Raw genomic sequence first — 6,508 nt, 5'->3', positions numbered from 1 at the left:
GGAGCTGTACCTTACTGTCAAACTGGCTTTTCAGGTACATTACAGATTGATTGGATAAACCTAATGACAGTGTTCTGTATGTTTATATAAAGGCACAGACTGTAGGAGTTAAAATTAGTTTTTATATTTCTTTCAGCTTATTATCCTACTTTCCCAAGACTTTCCAGAATTTCCTTGTCTGTAAAGATGGACCCTTTCAGAGCCTTTTTTATTGGCTCATATTTGTTCCCTGTCAACGTTGTGTCCAACATGGCTTGTTACCAGCAGCAGTGATTCTGGCCTAATGTGAAATTCCAATTGTCCAGTCACTGCCAATAATTAACCTTTGGGAATCATTCTAATGGGTTTAATACTATCCAATGACACATTAAGTCATTAACTGGTGGTTTAGATTTGTTTGGATTTGCAAATTAGAGCCAGTTTCATTGTCAGTCTGGAACTCTGCTTACTCATCGTCTCACTCATGATATCACTGACATTTTTTAAAATTTGAAATGACCCTTAATAGCAAGTTAATAACCGTTGAAAACCATAGCCATTGTGTGTAGAGTTGTCTCAGTCGTGCAGGTAGTAAGATGCACATACATACAGTTGGACTTGCACGTTAAATCCTCAGCAGTCTCTCTGTGGACTTGTTACGCCTCCGGGTGAATGAGGATATAGTTGAGTCCACATGCTCAGTGGTACAGTCACTTTCTCACCCTGTTGGACATGTTAGACCAACTAGGCGTCCAGTGTCCTCAGTTCCATCCTCCAACATGGGGTGTGGCATCTCCACAGACATTCACAAACCAAACTGGGGTTCTTTTTATGAAGGTTTTGGTACAGAAAAACAACTGTGTGAGTCAACATAACAGTAAGGTATATAGCATGTTAATCTTCTACAATTAAGTGCGCAGATCTAGAACAATTATATGCTAATAGTGGCAGAATACCACTTTTCCAGTGTTGTCAGAAATGCTAATTAACCAAAATGTAAATTTATATTAATTTCTTTTTGGTATATGGAATGAGGTGGACTAACAGGAGACATTAGGTTTGGTGGGTGCCTGTGACAAACCCGTGTTGACAGTATTACTGATGATAACTTTAATTTTATGCAGTCCTAAACCACATTCAGTGGCCTCTTCGTTAGCCACACCTTTTTTAAAGAGGGGATTGGGGATGACGGCCTCACTACGGTAGTTGATGCAGATTTTGCGGTTGCACATTCGTGCTGCAAACCTAGCTATTGCGCCTCAGATTACAGGAGCTGTACTCATCTAAACAGGAGGCAGGATTTCAACAAGGCTGGTGATGTAAAACCACAACTGATCTGTTATCATGTTTAGCTTCAGGAGATCAGTCACTGGTACACATCCAACCCATACAGCTTGTTATTTTGGAGTAGCAACCTTCAACCTTTCCGTTTATAAGCCAGATTGAGAAATTGTGCACATTAAAAGTTCCTGACGTACCCAGACGAGAATGTGCCATTGTGTGACCGTGAGCCTCCTGTGGCCAACAGCTAGTAATTCATGTATTATTAGATGTTGATAACTGATGATGCCCGTGACAGCGTTGCCCAACTGTCCGTTCACCTAAGTCAATAACTGATGCCACCCATTTAGTGCACTTTATTTGTAGTTTTTTCCTTTGCCATTTGTTTTCTTCTCACAATGGAAAGACATCGCTGTCTGACCGTGCCAGTACAATGCAAACCTTCTTGGTTCCAGTTGCATTTTTTTTTGGGGGGGGGGGGGGGGGGGGGGGGGGCTTGTTTGTTCTGTAATACTTTGTGGATTAGAACTACTGACTACTACCGCCGGCCTATTTATTTCACAAGTGCAGAGCTTCCATGCATGATAACGGCCGTCTGGATGTAGGCTGGAGTTTCTGTTTGGTGTTTAAGTGCAACTATTCACAAAAACATTTGATGACCCAACAAAAGTGACAGTAGTAGACAATCCTGCAAAATCCTGGGTTATGGATGCAACAGCATCCTTCAAATTCTTCCTTTCTACAATATCTGAGCACAGCAAATACTATGGTGAGAGAACGGTCGTGGTTATGTAAAAAGGCAAATGTCAGCGGCAGGTCTGATGGGATGAGATTTCTGTACCAAAGTCAGACACACATCTTGGCCACCCACCACCCGAACCTCCAGAGCCTTTCTTTTTTGAGTAGCTGCATATAGCGCACACTACTTCCTGCATTGGCAACATTGGCGTTTGATGTTCATCGCTCGGTGGTAACTGTCCAATATGGACACCGTTCCTTGGGATGCTGGACTAGAGGTGACACAGATAGAAAGGGGGCAACATAGTCATACATTTTTAAACTTGTCAAATTGTAGCTTTAAAAAAAACAAAAAACAAATTAAAAAAAATGACATGCTGAAATGTCATCACTGGTTTACCAGGACTGGTTTTGACTCAATGCAAACTCAAAGTACCTTTGCTTGGAAATGTTTAATATCAGTGATAATATATCAGTATGTCAAAGATAAAGCGTAATGCTGTTTTGTGGTGAGATGATTTTGTAACCGAGGTAGATAAGAGACTAAATGTAAGTAAAATTTGTCATTTGAAATGCCAGTCTCTAATGCTAATATTTGACATGTTTCTGTTACTCAGTGCACATAGCCAAATGGTTGACATAAAAAAAGAGTCTGTGTACCCTTTTAAAAGTTCAGTGTATGTTTTTACCAAATATATTCTTCCTGCTAAAAACGCTTATTTTTAAAAATCTTATCTCTGCTATTATAACATCCATGGGTACATATCAAAACACGCAAGTCATGATTAACAAGCCACTATTACTGTGAATTAAATAGAGTAGGTCTACCATTTTATATTTTTCCTCCACTGGAATTTTATGTTAAGGGTTCAAGTTAGTATCTATTATATAGGATGGTCTATGTTATGTTGATTGTATGTTATGTTGTCATATACAGCTGTCTTTTACGCAAAACTGCATGTAAGCTGTTATCTACAGAAATGTCATAGAAACTCACAGTGCTAACCTAGTGTAAATAATTTATGGGATGTCTGGTTTTCTTACTTCAATTTTGCATTTCTTTCAGGAAACGGACACGTAGGACTGTTAATAAATGAATGGATGGGGTTGGTTGAAGTCCCAGTCCTAGTTGGGCTTTTTTGTCACATGACATATAAAGCAGAATACATTTTCAGATAAGAGAATATATAGCACATATTTAAACCATGACCATACGGATGGATGAAAAAACAAATTCTGGGCTACACCAACATTTAAAAAGAATTGGCCTTGTGTATGATGTGGAATTTTTTTAATTTGTGTTCAAACTGTATGTTGATTTACCTTAGACTGGTCCTGGGTGCATCGCATTTTCCTTAGACGTGTCCTTATTCCCTTCACACACTGCTGGCCCGTCAGCTCGTCTCGCTCATGACTTCAGGGAGCTCTAAGAAGAAAGAAGGAGAAGCACTGGCAACATATCGACAGATAAGGCAAGCCATGTTCATTTGGACCATGGAGGTTCTTGCAGAGATTTGAATGTATTGTCTGTAATGTATGTCGCTGTGAACCATACTCCCTAACGTTATGATGCTTTACTTTCAACATATACTGTACACTATATGAAATGATATGTTTGGTTTGGTGGGTGGTCCTGAAGGTATGCTATGAAGCAAGTTTGACAGAGCCAGGGTTTGAATGGTGGTTATTAAGTTGCTCTGTTAACCCACGTTCCCATGCAAGGATGCATTTAGAGCATCATTTAACTTTTCTACCACAGTAGATGAACATACTGTGTGCTGCCGACTTCTGGCTATGAATTTTATTACAGTAAAAAACAACACTAACTGCAAAAAAGGCAAGAGAGTAATGCTGGCAGAAAAATACAAACCATGTAAATTCATAAGTGAATATATCTGACCGTTATTTCAAACAGAGCTGTTCTTCTATACACTTTAAAGTTGATGCATCAGATTTAAATGTTATTCTCAAGACCTGCATTTAGGTGTGATCCTTTCTAACCACGAAGGACACATGGAAATCACTAAGTGAAATATAATAAATACCAGACAAATCAATTTCCTAATTGTATTAGATGCAATGTACCACCAGTGGAAAACAGATGAAGTAATGTAATGATGTTACAAGTGGTAACATTATGGTTTAAAGAAATTATAGCACATTTCCTATGCAAGTGAACATCATACTGATTTGTATGTGTGTGATTTATAGAAACTTCTTTTAGAGCCAGCGTGGACAAATGTCCAGAGAACACTCCACACATTTTCAGTAGTTCAATGATAGATATAATAATAGATTTATTGCATAACTGATATAGGTTCCCATGACAAAAAAACCTGCAACGTAATGCCTACAGTAAGCTCTTACACTTTCTTTTTATAACAGAAAGTGTAGGACTTAATTAGTTCTCTCCCACGAGTCCAACCACACTTCTGTGTACTGTCTTGTAAAGAGAGCAAACCAAGCAGTGGACCAAACCATTGTGAGGCATGGAAGGGGTGACCTAAATTGTTTCCAAACTTAAATTTGCCACCTTTGTATTAGTATTGTTTTACTACTTACACAATTATTTCAAATGTATATTATTTACAGGACACAGCATGGCTTTACTGATCAGACGGGGATGTGTCCTGACCCCCTGCAATTTCTGCCTGTGCCTGCGATTCTGCTGCTTAAGCTGTGATGGTATTAATTATGCCGTGCTGTTAAAGTACAGCTTACTGTAGGCATCACGTTGCAGGTAAGGTACCAACTGGGACCCCCCCAAAGGACCACTGGCATGAGTTACAATGAGCTAGCCAGGTTAAGGGAAAGCCGCCTTCGTGACACAGAACACCCTGGCTTCAGACGCTAACCACTAATCTTCCTTCCATTTAACAGATTCAAGTAAGACTATTTTTTTGACAACCCAACTCAAATCAAAACAAAAAAAATGGCATCTGCAAAAGTTTGGACCCCCCTGCAGAATTTCTAGCATGCCCCCCCCCCCCTTTGGAAAGCTGACACCTGACAGTGTCATGGACTGTTCTCAATCATCGTCTGGAAAGACCAGGTGATGTCAATCTGAAGGTTTTAAAAGCCCAGACTCATCTGACCCCCCCCAACAATCAGCACCATGGCTTCTTCTAAGCAGTTGTCTAGAAAACTGAAACTGAAAATAGTTGACGCTCCAACAGCAGGAGAAGGCTAGAAGAAGATAGCAAAGCGTTTTCAGATGCCAATATCCTCTGTTGGGAATGGAATTAGGAAATGGCCGTCATCAGGACCAGTGGAAGTTTAAGATCTGGAAGACCAAAAACTATTTGGGACAGAACCGCTTGCAGGATTGGGAGAAAAGCAAGTCCAGACCCCTGTTAGACTACCCGATCCATCCAGAAAGACCTGCAGACACTGGAGTTGGTACACCAGTCCACTATAAAGAGATACTCGTACAGACATGGTCTTCATGGAAGAGTCATCTGAAGAAAACCTCTTATACATCCTCACCACAAAAATCAGCGTTGGAAGTTTGCAAATGAACGTATGGACAAGCCTGATGCATTGTGGGAACAAGTTCTGTGGTCCAATGAGGTTAAAATGGAACTTTTTGGCCGGAATGAGCAAAGGTACGTTTGGAGAAGAAAGGGCCCAGAATATCTTTCTTTCTAATTTCTCTCAAATAATGTTCACAAATCTGTCTAAATCTGTGGTACCATAACACCAGAAACTGACTGGTTTTTGGACCCCCCCTCCCAAATACAGTAAAACTGCACATTTTAGAGTAAAGCCACAAAAACCCTGCTATCTAATCAGTATCTTGATATGCCACACCTGTGAAGTGGAAGGATTATCTTGGTAAAGGAGACGTGCTCACTAACACAGACTTCCACAGATTTCGGAACAATGTTTGAGAGAAATAAGCCTTTTATTTACGTAGAAAAAGTCAGCTTGTTAAAAATAACCACTCACTTTCCTCCTGAAAAACTTAAGGCACCATCACAAGAGTGTTTGACAAATGTTGCAGTAAAGATTTTATTAAATTTACAACTTAACAAAAAAAATCAAACATGCATTAGTAAAGTCAGGCAACCTTAACAGTCTAAAACAGGACATTAATGTTTTTCAGTAAAACCAACTGAAACAAGGACAAGGATTAAAACTGAATCCAAATACTCTTAACAATGTTTAAAGGTCCAATGACATGGTGCTTTTTTATATAGACCTTAGTGGTCCCTAATACTGTATCTGGAGTCTCTTTTATATAGACCTTAGTGGTCCCTAATACTGTATCTGAAGTATCTTTTATATAGACCTTAGTGGTCCCTAATACTGTATCTGAAGTCTCTTTTATATAGACCTTAGTGGTCCCTAATACTGTATCTGAAGTATCTTTTATATAGACCTTAGTGGTCCCATAATACTGTATTTGAAGTCTCTTTTATATAGACCTTATTGGTCCCTAATACTGTATCTGAAGTCTTTTATATAGACCTTTGTGGTCCCTAATACTGTATCTGAAGTCTCTTTTAAA

Source organism: Etheostoma cragini, chromosome 7 (assembly GCF_013103735.1).
Source record: "Etheostoma cragini isolate CJK2018 chromosome 7, CSU_Ecrag_1.0, whole genome shotgun sequence".
Classification (NCBI taxonomy): Eukaryota; Metazoa; Chordata; class Actinopteri; order Perciformes; family Percidae; genus Etheostoma; species Etheostoma cragini.
Note: the sequence above shows the minus strand (reverse complement) of the source record.